The sequence below is a fragment of the Vespa mandarinia genome, chromosome 13 (assembly GCF_050613455.1).
Source record: "Vespa mandarinia isolate Hongniang chromosome 13, ASM5061345v1, whole genome shotgun sequence".
Taxonomy (NCBI): Eukaryota; Metazoa; Arthropoda; class Insecta; order Hymenoptera; family Vespidae; genus Vespa; species Vespa mandarinia.
This window is the reverse complement of record NC_140822.1, coordinates 479,106-493,661: the sequence shown is the minus strand read 5'-3', so window position 1 is coordinate 493,661 and position 14,556 is coordinate 479,106. Positions and strand designations below refer to the sequence as shown.

Sequence of the window (14,556 nt, the reverse complement as noted above, 5' to 3'; positions counted from 1 at the left end):
TCAAATCGTTGCTATATGTGTAGTCGATGAAACCTCGTATATATTGGTTATGCTATGTGTTCGGCTGTTTCCTGGCGAAAATATGGCAGGTTCAATGCGCCTATTTTGACAAAGGAAAAATGTCAATTCATCTTATTACGACGTCGATATCTTTCGTTCTTCTCTCACTTTCACGTTTTATCGCTCGATCTAATCATCCTATTGATATTATCGTCGAGGAAAGAGAATCTCACGCGCAATAGGAAAACTGTGGATATATATCTATAGATAATTAATTATACAATCTGGCTGGCTTGTTAACGGCTCGTAGGTAACGATATCCGCAAGATAGAGACTGCATAATGAATATCGAAGGAGCATCGTAGGATTGCCATCGTTGCCGTTGTTCTAGCTGCTCTCTCTCTCTCTCTCTCTCTCTGTCTGTCTGTCTCTCTCTCTCTCTCTCTCTCTCTCTCTCTCTCTCTTTCTCTCTTCGTTGCTTGGTTGTTCCAGTCGCTATCTAATATCACCTAATCGTCTATCTCTATTGTTCCTTTAACCGCGAACGAGTTCCGCTAGAGAAGACACATCGTGCTGGCTCACGAGGTGCGTCGCTCACAGCACGGATGAGCTGCTAGGGTATTGTTCGATAATGAAGACTGATGACAGGATGTCAGCGGAGAGGCGAATGAGCCTTGTTTTGCGTCAAGAAACCGCCGTCAGTATATTAGGCGTCGTTCACGATAAACCTTCGCTCTTTATTCGTGCCCCATCCTGATGAACCATTCGCGACAGTACGGATTAATGAACTGGTGTCTGCCTTATAAACGACTACGAGAGCAGCTACAAAAGTAATATCAATGGATAATTCATTGACGCGAAAATATGTCTTGTTTTTATAGACTCGTTTGAATGGTTCATCTATTTTTCTTTGATGATTGCCAATATTTGCTTTTGCTCTTTAATAGTAGAGTTTAATTTTACAAATTATAGTCATGTTAATAACAGATCCAACGATATATACAAGAAATAAATAAAATCTATAGATATGTGTTAGATGAGAAGAGAGGAGATCGACACCATTGAAGAATAGGAAAGGAAGTTGCAGAAAGGATCGGGGGAAAAGTCAGTCAGTGGGTGGAAGTGGATAGACCATCGATTTCCAATCTTTTGGTTTAATTCTATAGTCGATGTATTTGCACGTGAAAATAGTTACAACACGATGGATAGATCTCATCTATACTCGACATTTTTGCTTACTTTACGACTTGCATATGGCACGAAAGAATTTGCATACAATACTAAACAAAAAAGGAAATGAATGAAAAAGAAATGGATGTAGAGGGAAATAATCTGTCGCGATATTATAAAAAGAGTGAACGAAAAATGGGAATGAGTGAAAGAAACAGAAAGAGAGAAAGAGAGAGAGAGAGAGAAAGAGAGAGAGTGATAGGGAGAGGAGGAGTATATCCAGGGATGCCTCTACCTACTTACTTGAAAAGGGTATTCGCTTTCACGTAGTAATAGTCCAGGATTTTGAATGTCGTAGGTGCGATAAGGGATGGAAAGGAAGCCATTATCGTGCTACGTGATCTTCAGCGTACGAGCAGAGCGTGCTCCTTAAGCGTGTTCTACAGCAAGGTTCTTATATTTTCGAAATACGTCCAGAACGTGTGCCCGGTATTTTGCAGAAAGAGAAAAAAAATTTTTGAGCAGGAAGATTGTGAAAAATTCGTCTGACCACTGAGATTGTCGTCTAAAAATCAACAAATTTCCTATGCCTTTCTACCGACATAAAACGAGGAAAAAGAACCAGAAGATTTATTGATCCATAGTGTTATTGTAGTTTTCGCACTAATGAAAACGAACTGTTCGTCTAATTATATCAAGGCTTTTTCTATATCTTCTTCAGCCACGCGACAGTACATACGATTCGATGAAAAAGACCGGGGAAGGTCGGCAGAACTTAGGAGGAGGAGAAGGAAAAAGAGGAGGATGAGGAGGAGGAAGAGGAAGAAGAAGAAGAAGAAGAAGAAGAGAAGGAGAAGGTGGAGGAGAACTCCTTTCATACCGAAACGGAGTTGCCCGTTCAGAGGCATTCAACGAACTTGGGCAGTTGACTCTTTATGCCCAAAGTTTCCTGGCATTTCGATTTTATGTTAATTTCAATTCACTACGTCGAACCGTTCTCTTCGTTCAGAAAGAGTGTGCTCACCGAATCCAACGCACACGAACATAGAATCAACCAAGTTTATCTACGACCACCGAATAGAGATCGACGAAATATCGCCTTCCGTCGAATCTTCCGTTACCTCACTTGCCTCTATCTCAGTCCCACCTTCCGTTCCCTCTTTACCAGCCGCGTTCAGTCTCGATCCCGGATTGTAATTCGCCTTAAACGATTCCGCGAAAGCGTGACTTTCGATTCAATTCTGTTTCACAGGTAGGATCAGGAGTATTCTTTAACCCAAATATGCAGAAGCTTTCCTGAGCTTCTTACCTCTCGTCCTTCTATACCTCTCTCTTTTATTATCTCCAACTTTTCTTTCCTTTCTCACACTTATTAAAGTCTTCCTATTGCGCGATTCATTCGTGTTATCATACGGAACCGTTCTTCGTCTTTCAACAAACTCAACTCTCGAAGATCTTGCGGTGAACGTAATCGCTGAGGAAGGAAAACGAAAACGAACCCATTCTCTCTACTTCGACGGAAGTATCGCGAAGACAAAGCGATTCATCTTCGTTTCTTCGATTTCTGCATAAAAGAAAAGGGAGAGAGAGAGAGAGGGAGAGAAAGAGAGAGCGAGTAGTTCACGAAAGTTCTTCGGGGGAAATTCTGCCAAGTTTTAATTACCGTGCGGTTTAACGTTCCTTTTCTACACGTTTCTGCTCGAGTGTTGCTCAGGGAATCGTTCTACGTCTTCATATAATTTTTATTCTTCCTTTCTGCCTTCTGCTCCAAATATTCACGCCCTGACGATAATCGGGTGTGATCAACAAACTGGCTTAATTATTTCGATGATAGAAATAATCTTTTATCGCTTTTGACAGTAATGGTTTGGATGAGTTACGGCGAAGCTACTGTCAACTTAAATTTTCAATGTAACCGGAAGGATAATGTAATATTGCAAAGTGATGTTTTGTTACGACGAGTGCTTTTACTTGTCCTTGAAATGGAAATGCAGCTCCTCTAATTTCCCTGTTTTTCTTTTAAAAGCTTCACCAATATAGCATAATTTCATTCGTGATCTGAATATATTATTACGTTGCATATAAAAGACAAATATAAAAAAGGAATTGCATTTTCGAAACGTAATTCCAACATGATCAAAGATTTCTTCGAAATATCGGACAAGAGGATGTAATGTTTAATGGAAAAAAAATAAGGGAAAGAAAATAGAATGAGAAAATGATATATATATATATATATATATATATATATATATATATATATATATATGATAGTGCGAATTGGTGAATGAGGGAGAAAGAGGAAGAAATTTGTTAAAGTCCGCTAGGTTGCGAATTATCGCGACGTTATTATTTGCTCGTCTCATTCTGAGGGAATGCTCTGCGAAGGTACGATGTTCCTTCTTGCCTGCCTGTTTGCCTGCCAGAGAAGGAGGCAGTGAGGACATGAGGAGGGTCCGGAGGTGTATGCAAACAGCTGTGCGTGGCGGGCACCTCATACCATCTCTACATCCATTCCCCGTAAAATCAGGCACCGAAGTGGGAGGAACGGGCGGTGTAAGCTTAGCTGAAGCAGGAAAGAGAAGGGAGAAGTTGCCACAGTGTCGGTTCGTTCCAAGGGTTTGTTGCTGGCGAAGAGCGAGGAAGGGATCAAGAGAAAGACGGACAGAGACAGAGATAGAAGGAGAAAGATGAAAAGAGATGGTGGGTGGTGAAGTTAGTGCGACACTGCGACCCTGAACTTGCTGTGAATCGATCGATACCAGGTTCAGTGTCCTGCCTCCTGTCTCCCCTCTTATCCTCTCTTTTACCTCTCCTTCTGATCCCAAGTCGAATGGGCAGAGAGAGCTTCGAAAGAGAAAGAGGTGGAAGAAGAGGGGAGAGGACACCATAAAACCCCAAGGCGCTTTCTGCGAGGATCCCGTTACACGAAGCCGAGCTCTTAGCTCGGCGTTAACGAAAAGCGCGACCAACCGTGAGGAGACACGGCCGCTTCGAGAGAGTCGCTCTCCCGTTGCGAGCGCTTCTCTTTACCCCGGATCGATACCTTGGTATCCTTGCTTTCTCGTCCTTTTCTCTCTTTCATTCTGCCTCTTCTTTGTCTCTCTGACTCTCTCTTTCTCTCTCTCTCTCTCCCTTCCTCTCTCTCTCTCTCTCCCTTCCTCTCTCTCTCTCTCTCTCTCTCTCTCTCTCTCTCTCTCTCTCTCTCTCTTTCTCTCTACCTTTTTCGCTGCCTCCGCACACTTGTCCCGGCCATCTACGGAATATTTTTCTTTTCTTCCCTCGCCCGTTCAATCGTCCCTTGCGCAACCCACGCCAGGAGCTCTACTCGCTTTTTATCCCAATTTCGCTACGAAAATGAGATACACGTTCTATCTCTAGACAAACTGACAATTTACGACGCCAAGGAAGAAGGATCGAGCGAGATCTTTTCTGCAAAATGGGTATTAAGTGTGGTTGCAGCTTTTGTTACTCGTCGTGCTAGATTCCAAGAGTAAATACACGGCGCACGTAAGATCGTAAAGTAAGAAACTCGGTGGCAATATCTACTTCTTTTCGAGGTCGCGAGGGAAATAAGAGGAAAAAGTCATGCTATCGTGAATCGATTGATATTTTTTCTTTTATTGGTTCAAAATTTATGAATTGCTAATCATGTCGCATAATTTCTTTTCGAAGACTACTCAATACGACCATTCCCCTAAATTTTGTGATTATCGCCTAATTTAAAAAACAAGAAAGAGGATTTTCACTCCCTATCTCCATTTTATAGCACCTTAAGTCACGTTGCTGTCGTTATCATCATCAACGGGTTCCAGATGTCGTCGTCGTCGTCGTCGTCGTCCTTTCACGTTCGAAAGGGTTGGTAGGTGAATGTTATACCATGTGTCGTTCTGAAAACCTGGCCTGTAATGCGCCATCCATTACCTTTGGTAATAGCACCTTAAGGAATTAGTGATAACTAGGATTATGCGTTGCTAAACTTCTTGGCAGCCGCGGCAACTCGTTTAGTATGTGCCCGATGGTTTTGATCGGCGAGTTTCTTTATGTTTCCTTCAAAATTTTTACTTCTCTGTTACAACCATATTCATCGATCATAATATTTATACGTGCGTACGTGAAATAAGTTGTAAAATTTGAAACGAGAAAGTTTTTTTTTTTTATTATTATAGATATTCATAAACAATTTCCAAAGATTATTTTAAAAGGTGAGTTCAGCTTTCGATTGCCGTCAAATCAGTAAACTTTTGAGTGAAATTTTGATTTTATACCAGGACAAAGCTAGGAAATTAATATTCCGCAATATACTCTCGTGTCCGCTATTGAAAACTGCTTGTATTTAATTAAAGTGTTTGAATGGCCAGTGGAGCCCAGAATATATGTAGTTCTACCTGGCGCAGGTGCAGTCAGTGGGATCGATGAGCCACGTTTTGTTAATCTCGTGTTACGGATACTAGTAAAACGAAAGAAAAGCTTAGTACTAAAATCCGTAGAAAAAGAATTTATAAGTAAGCGAGAAATGAGGAAAGACGAAAAGGTGTTGAAGGATAAGACACTGGAGACAAGAAAAGAATGCATTTCCCAGCAATTCCCGTTATAAGCGATCCCAACGGAAATTAAAAATAAACATTACGTTGCTCCACTTTACTTTTCTGATTTATTGTCTCGTGGTACATGCTTGTTCCTTATGCTATTAATTGCTGAATCTATGAAGGGTTTATGTATAACTGATGTGCAAGAGCTTATATACCCGAAGGTACTTATGCTTTAATATCTCCATTTTTCTTCGATTATGCATTTTGCATTTTCTTCAAGGAGACATCGCGTGTTCCATATTTCTGGAAAAACAGGTAAAGTTGCGATAAGTGAATCCGGAACACGGCTATCTCGTAGTAATTGGAACCGTTTGAGTCCTTACGGAGATCCACTTTTTAATGGTGTCTCCCCACTTCTCCTGCAGTGCCGTCGTTAAATTTCGCAACTCGTTCTGAATGTATACAAATATAACATACTATCAGTATGTAAAAGGAACTGCAACACAATGATGGAAAGGGGGGAATAGAGTTGGGCGGAAGCATTCAGCAAATTTTTCAACTCGTTAACGAAAGCTAAAGTGGAAATGTTCTTCGGCATGCAACTTTCTTCATTAACATACATACGCTTAAATTAAAGTTATCACTACCCTCCGATAAATTGCGACGGCCTTGCTTAAATGCACAAGATATTGTTAACGAACGGATCTTTGAGAATAGAAATACCAATGGTGTGAAGTCAATTTTAATTAGAAAATCAACTAAAATTCCATTTGCTGTTCTACCGATGCTATATTCTTTTGTGTTTATCCCCCCCCCCCTGAGTGTGTATATTACTGACGTGCAAGAAGATAAAAAGAGCACATACGTCTATAGTATACTTTTTGAATAGGGTTTACTATATCGAAAAGAATTTTCGATTATTATTCATCCTCTTTCGTCCGAACGCGTTTCTCAGAGCGGTGAATGCAACAGCGGCAGCTAGCTCGATCCCCGTTAGCGACCGGAACGATAATAAATCTACCGCAAAAGTAATGTGATACCCGTGTTGCGCACCATCTATATATCGCGTATACCTATTCAGACGCGTTGCCCTTACAGAGCTTCTGGGGTGGTAATGGCCCCCACGAGTATGTGTAGCCACATTTCGCAAGCTCATAGCTCCTAGCTTGTAGCGTTGTTGCGCGGATTCGAAGCAGTGGTTGTATCGTGTCGGTTGGGTCTTCGACTATCGCTCGAATATCCCCATCCTCCTTTCCCGTTAATGTCTCCCTCTATTCCCAAGTTCCCGTTTTGGAAATAAGTTTTTCTTCGGTTATTCAGCATGGCGGCAAGTGGCTGACGCCTTTGTTCGATGTTGACCAAAATCGGATTAGCTGAGGATGTTGGCCGACGTTTCTCTTAGGTAGAGACAACCTGACGTATAACGATGACTAATGGCCACTTTCCTCCATTGCCCGAAGGCTCATCAACCATGACCGATGCGAGGTACAAGTAGCGAGAGTATAAATGGATGTTGCACACCGCTTGCTCGTATCCTAGTCCGAAAATATATACATTGGTCGGACCCTCGGCTGTCTCCTTGCGATGTGGTTCATCGTTACTCGGTGTGTGTACGTGAGATATCTATTGGAGAGGTAACAAAGCGAACATTCCCCTGTCTCTGCATAAAGTTTTTCTATCCTACCAGTGCATATTCCATTCGTAAATGATATGTATAAGAATACAAGAAGATATGCAAGATGCGAGACGTAATCTCAGGGAAAGTATTATCACAAGAATCCTCGGGAATTCTTTCATTCGAAACGGAGATTGCTGTTGACAAAGCATAAGACAGCTGACGTTGAATCGATATAATTAAAGGGGTGGAAAAGTAGAAGCGACAGAAATCCAAGGATTATATACCTATATCTCGAAGAAATCCTCGACAGAGTTAAACGAATTCAATGCGGATGGGCTCTAATGAAAAATGTCTCGGGCGCGCCTCCACGCTTCCGATCTTTCCTCCTTCTCCTCCCTAACCGCTCCTCTGCAGTCACTAGTCGCTCTACCTCCTCGTTCTGATGGATATTAATCGCGAGACGGTGGTTCAATTATATTTCCAATCGTCCTACTCTAGCAACGATTCAATGCAAGTCCGCGAAATTATAGCGGGCCTCCCATCATATAATTTTCCTCTATCGGGATTTTTCAGAACGTACGAAGAGCAAGTGGCAGAGATGATACTTGAAAGAAAAAGAGAGAGAGAGAGAGAGAGAGAGAGAGAGAGAGAGAACCGTACCCAATTTTGTAAACTGTTCTGTGGTTGCTCGCACATTCTTTCTTTCACATTCCACTCTAAGATCATTGGTTTCATACACAAATATTCTATTCAAACCATCTTGTTTCTTTTCTGCTCGCTATTCGAGATATGAAGTAAAAGATACACCAGTCAAGTAGATCGCTCTTTTACATTTTGTCGATAAGTCGATACGTATGTTCGATATGCGCAAGAAATGACGTTAAATTTCCTTTTATTTATCAGCTTATCGTTATAGGTAAATATTATTTTCTATTTTCATGAAACGATCCGGCCTTTTGCGTTTCTTCCTTTCACATTTTATCATTGTCTATTTTCCTTTGCGTATAATAATGCTTTATAGAATAAATGTACAGAAAAAAGCCTTCGGAACTGTTACTATTTTTTCTGCATCTTTTAATACTCGTATATATGGCATGTACAGATACATTACAACTACGGCACAATGTTGTAGCGTATCAATAATAATGGCATGCAAATTATTTGAATTAACATTGGAATTTTTCAACGAATTTGCCCCATCTTCCGGTTATGTTCTACCCATCGTACGCTCCTATTCAAACCATCGCGTATATTATTGACGATATCGTGGTGATCGGGGCCGCGAAAGCAGATGACTCGCAAGCTTTCCATGTTGGCAGAACGCGCGAGCAGGCACGCATTCGCTTGCTATAATATCACAAACTGACTGTAGTGTAAACAATTTATACCGTGGGCAGAAGCCCCGATGCCAATGGTATATATACACGCATATATATTTCAGTGTCATTTTAATTTGCACACTGGGAATATTTTACCATCAAATTTGCATCCGCATTACAGTCGGCGCAATGTAATCTCGTCGATATTTTGCGCTGCCTCGCAGAAATGCTTTCTCTCTCTCTCTCTCCCTCTCTCTTTCTCTCTCTCTCTCTCTCTCTCTTTTTCTCGCTCTACCTACCTTCCATTTTAATTATTTTCGTCCTGAAAGTAGATACCGCCGCTGTGGTTGTTCGGCCTGGTGGTAGTGATGGTGATAGTAGAGAGGATGCAGAGCTGGTGCTACTGAAGGGAAGAGTTGTAGGTGATGGGGGAGGGTAGTGGGTTGGATTGGTGAAGGAGAAGATGCGCATTTTCCACGAATATTTGTGCTCTTTATTCATCTTCCTTTGGCTACGGAGAGACATAGCTTCATAATAGGAACATGGTGGATACCTAGTGCTCGAAAGCTATGTGAATTCTTGTTCCATGCTATGTTCCTCTTCTTCTCCTCTTTTTCCTTGTAGCAAATCATCGACAGGATCCCTCTGCTTTTTATTTATACTCTATCGAGATGAAGGAACTATATAAAATTATCAAAAAAAAAAAAAAAAAAAAAAAAAAAAAAGAAAGAAAGAAAGAAAAAGTCATAATCGTAGGAATACGAAATATTACTCTAAATCTCGGGTGTTTTTTCAGCGTTCAATGATAAAAATATAACCTGCTATTTTATATCGATTTTCAAGTATTTTATAAAACTCGCGATAATTTCGAACGATTCGTATAATGTTACCAACTTATGAGCGTTGCGGACTGGTTCGTTGAATCGATTTGCATGTGTATGTCGGAAACGTTTTTCGACACAATAACGAAATTTGCATAATGTGCGAGAAAAACGCCGTCCCCAAAATCGTATCTCGGGCTCGAGAACGAAAGCGATTTTATGCGTATTGCCGTTCGCATGAACGGTCAATACACCCTGCCATAACGTTGGTCAAGCGAACAACGTGACGAATCTCATATCCATCTAATTTGAATAATAATATATACATTGTTTTATATTTAACTGATTTAGATCGTTTCAATTAATTGTTTCCATAATATAAAATGTCTATACGTGGCATATCTATGAGGAGCGAAACGAATATATTTTGTGTGTTTATGGTAATGTAATAACATAGATACATTTTTATATCAAATTATTTTCACGCGTTGTCTAAAGAAATACAGAGAATTCATGAATATTCCCTTTTTAGTTATATTTTGAAGAATCCTTCTGATATATTGTAATGGATAATTAGGTCAATAGAGGCTGCATACGAATTCATGGTAGAAACGAAAGTAAAGGTCTATGGTGTAAGGGCCTACGGGAAATTTAGTTAATACCTCTTGCGTGAGGAAGATCGATTGGATTTACTTTGGTACCACGCTACGCAACTTTGCCACACTTCATTCCTCCACTTTCTCCTCCTCCTTCTCCGTCTCCTTCTCTTCCTTCACCCACTTTCCCGTTATCGTTATTCTGCTTTCCTCCCGTCGCTCGTCCTCGAAACTTCCTCGCACGAATTAACCCGCAGAACGTGTGCACGCGTGCAATGAAAACCAGAAGCACATCTTGTCGTAACGAGGCACAGCGGTTAGGTATAATGTTTGTAACGAGGCTCACACCTTCTGGCGTGTTTGTGGTGTAACGTCACAAAGTTACATTCTACGGGAGAGCTTAGTGTATGCAAAGGGGTACAAAGCGATGAAACGAACAGCCCTTTATACGAGTTGCCATTCGCTTGCTTTTGCACCTGTAAACGTGACCGAATCGTAAAGTTCTATGTGTGAACTTTGAGATTCGAGTTTCCAAAACTAAAGTTTTTTCCTTGCACTCACCATACTACTCGATCTTTTCTTCGAGTAAAATTATTGTTTCTAGTCAAGAGTTCGATCTCCTCTTACATCATTGCTACTATTCAATGCAATAACGTTTACACATTTTGGAAATAAAAAGAAAGAACTAATACCATTTTATTATAAATACGATATAGTCTGTTGGAGTGGAAGACGCGATAGCGCCTTAATTTTAATTCCTTGACATTTTTGACTCTTTCCTAGATGACAAAGCAGGTGGTTTAGAGTACAGTGTGTGCAAAATTCAATATATCATACGTGCCGGCGCTATCTTCGACATAAATTCTGTCCGTGCTTCTGGTCGCGCAGCACGATATTAAGAAAATCCAATTTCCTTGCCGTGGGAGCGTCATGGTATGAGTAGAGGATTCGACGACGGTGGGTAGCTTGCTGGATCTTCGAAGCGGATCGTTGGGGAGTCAAGTTTGCTCTCAATCTGTGTAGACTTCCTCTTTCGGTCTCCCTCTCTCTCTCTCTCTCTCTCTCTCTCTCTCTGCTTCTTTTTTCTAGCGTCTCTGATACGACGATAAGGAACCGACTGAGCAATTTCTGATATGCTGCACAAACATTTCAACTTATTCTCGACCAAATCAAGCCTGTCATCTCGATTGCTCAGTCGCTGAGATTTTAAGTTTTAGTTTTAGTTTTTTATATCGTAATAGTTATCGGAGTTCTTTCCTTGGTTTATTCACACTAAAGATATCTTTTCCATTTAATGAATCGTAAGGTAGTACATTTTTCTTTACTTAGCCTAAACCAATAGAATGTATTAATTTAATTATCGTATATTTAGAAGAACGTTTGCAGAGTGTGATTAAACTAAGTTATTTAATAGATCATCGTAATTGTACGATTCTACGGTAGCCCAGGCCCAATTAAATGTATGTCGATTTAGTGGAAAAAAACTGAATTAAATTCCTGGTGGATTGTTATACTGTAAAAGAAAAACATCTTAGGAAAAAGAAAACGATCCAACGTGCAAGCTTCGGTACGCTCGTAATCTTAGTCCTGTTGTATAAAGAAGATAATGTAACAATCGAGAAGAAAAAGTCATTAAAGGGCGGATAAAACAAAGAGTAGAATATAGATACGTCGATTTCGTTTTGTTGGTTTTGAAAGAGAGAGATGTCTCTTTCTATCTCCTATGCTATAAAAAAGTTCTCGTGTTCTATGAAAGAAGTCGAATGATGGATAGGATGATTTGTTTGGCTTCCCATCATCATTAAGGTTTGCGCGTTTTTTTCCGATCGAAATCGCACATATCAATCTCTTCTCGATCGGAAAAAGCCTTATTTTTCATTTCCACTTTCTCCACAATTCTTGCGAGAGAAGGGAAAAAAGAAGAAAAAGGAGAAGAGATAAAACGAAAAGAATAATTCTCGTCTCGCTTAACGACCAATAAAGTGATACTTATATCAGGCAGGGAGTGCCAAGAAATCTTGCCAGAATGACGTATTCTTTTCTTGCTTGTAAACAACAACTGTACGAACGTCTTGACAAACGTAATATGGCTTTAATCGCGATACAAAGTTTTACGGACGTATTCATTGCTTTCTCTTTGCCAAACAATTTCATGTCGACTTTTTTTATTCCTTCGGAACACTAATTTCATAAAAGTCAATAAAAATATCCGATTCTCGACCTAACATCTCTACAAAGCGATCAAAGTGTTGAGCGTAGAGTTCGATCGACCGTAAGAGTAATAATTCATAGTGTTAGATGATTGTCAATGAGATTACAAATTTTGTTGAAATTTAAAATGACACTGTTGTATCTTTTACCGTCATAAAAATTCTCTAACTTTCTTTCTCGTATATCTTACATATGGAGACTATATCGTGCGTTAGGAGGAAAATAGAAAGAGAAAATCGGTGTAATCTCGGTAGCGGTATAGTCTAGTAAAGGGTGTATGGCTCCGAGCCCATTGGCGAAGAACGCGTCGTGCTACGGCGTGGCACGGTGTCCGCCATCCCCTACACCCTTGCCGTTTGTCATTACGGCTGGCCACATTTTATTTATAATAATTGGTTAGAAACAGTTACGCGGTTCTGGCTTAAGGTGGGGGCTCAAGGGAATTTATGAAGTCGACGGTGCCTGGACCGAGCCAGAAGATACTGAGGGTGTCTTGCTCTTTTGGAGGCCGTCCAGATGCGGCTATGCTTTGGCCAGCCCTCCCACATAAGGGTTTGGCTATCTTACCGCGAAGAGACAGATCGCGTACCCTGCCATGGCGCATGGCTGGAATGATAAACGAGCCTGATGTTTCTGTATAATCATGGTTCTAGGATACCTATTCGAGTAAGTCTTCCTTCTCCCCGTCTTCCGCAATCCTCACCATCTGACACTTTACGCAAACTTTTGCAATCGTTGCTGAACCGATTTATTGTACTACTACATTCATTGTCCGTAAAAGTATTATAACGATACGACCAAGTAACACTTCATTCCACTTTTGCTCTGTCGGAAAGAATCAAAAGTCTTTTATTGGTATCCCTCTTTTTTTCTTTTCACGGTCGTACGCATTACCAATGTAAATCCTGGGCTTCTCTCGCTATGACTTTTTGTCGAGTGAATCTACGCAAATCGGTTTGAATACCTACGCTGCAAAGCTCAGTCAAGTCTAGACACCTCGGTCTTGCCTCTGGGGATTCCTCCTTCTTGGATTCGCTAAGGAAACTCTTTTTCTATTTCTTCTTTATGTTCGTCTTCTTGGTTTAGGGCGAGAACATTCACATAATTTCTCGCGACTTGATGCTAGACCATTTTTCACCATACTAGCGAACGATTCGTAGGTACCCTAGATGGCGTTAGCAATGGAGCTTGCTACTAGTACTGGCCTAGCAAGCAGTAACACCAGCAATGATACTACTACTACTATCCATTGCCATCACCATCAGCACTACTACCGACGGCTACGGCCAAGTCGCCAACGTTATTGCTGATCTCAGAGATTTATGGTGAACCTCCCGCACACATGGTGCTTTAATTATGTGTGCTAGCCGAAATGAATTGGCGAATATTTTATACGACGGAGTACGTTTCTTCTCCTATCCTAAATTTTATATACCTCCTACCTTTCGTAAGAGTAGGTGGTCGAATTTATCACGTATCATATTTTCTAAAAGAATATGTTGGGATTAATGATGTTTTTTTTGATTGTCAATCATTAATGATTTAATCAATTTTTACGTAACAGTTATCTAGGCCAAATATGTAATAAAATTTCTATTCGTAACTTGATGTATGTTGTTTCGTTAATTCTTTTTCCGTCTTTCTTTCGTCTTTTCGCTCATGCTTAATGTCAAATACTTTCAATGCCATGATGTAAGTATATCAAATCGATCTCATATGAGTAAATCCTATACACTTCTTTTAAACTACATAAATCGGCAGGCTGCTCACGTTTTCCCCGTAAAATTCTTCACCCACCCGTAAAATTTCGCTCAGTCTCCTTTCCGGAAGATACATCTGCACTTTAACCCCCTGACCACTTGGTGTCATACATGGTGCTTCTCACTTCTGCGACGACACTAATTGGATGATTCAATACTGCGAAAACGTGATCGGAAACGCGAACACTTCGGACGACAAGATTCGTTACATGCAATTTTTCTACACGGGTGTTCTGTTTTCTGTCAGAGAATGAAAAGAGGCGCGAAGAGAGAGAGATAGAGAGAGAAAGAGAGAGAGAGAGAGAGAGAGAAAGAGGGAGAGGGACTAGGGTGGAAATGGTACGAAAGGATGTGGGTTTTGCGGAGAGAAAAAGAGAGATCGATCGGTAAAGACCGGTCTAAAACATTTGTCCGTATGACGGACTAACGACCATACGAGTATTCGCCAGTCTTTTTGTCACTGTCCTGCTACTACAACGCATCCCATCTATTATTGTATCGATTTTATTTTCTTCTGTTTTTAATTATT

The 14,556-nt window shown here is 40.6% G+C and overlaps 1 protein-coding gene across 2 annotated transcripts in view; it reads left to right on the top strand.

The window, feature by feature from the left end:
- bru3 (CUGBP Elav-like family member bruno 3) overlaps nucleotides 1-14,556 on the top strand; it is a 412,883-nt gene that overhangs the window by 92,451 nt on the left and 305,876 nt on the right. The gene's annotated exons all lie outside the window — the stretch shown is intronic.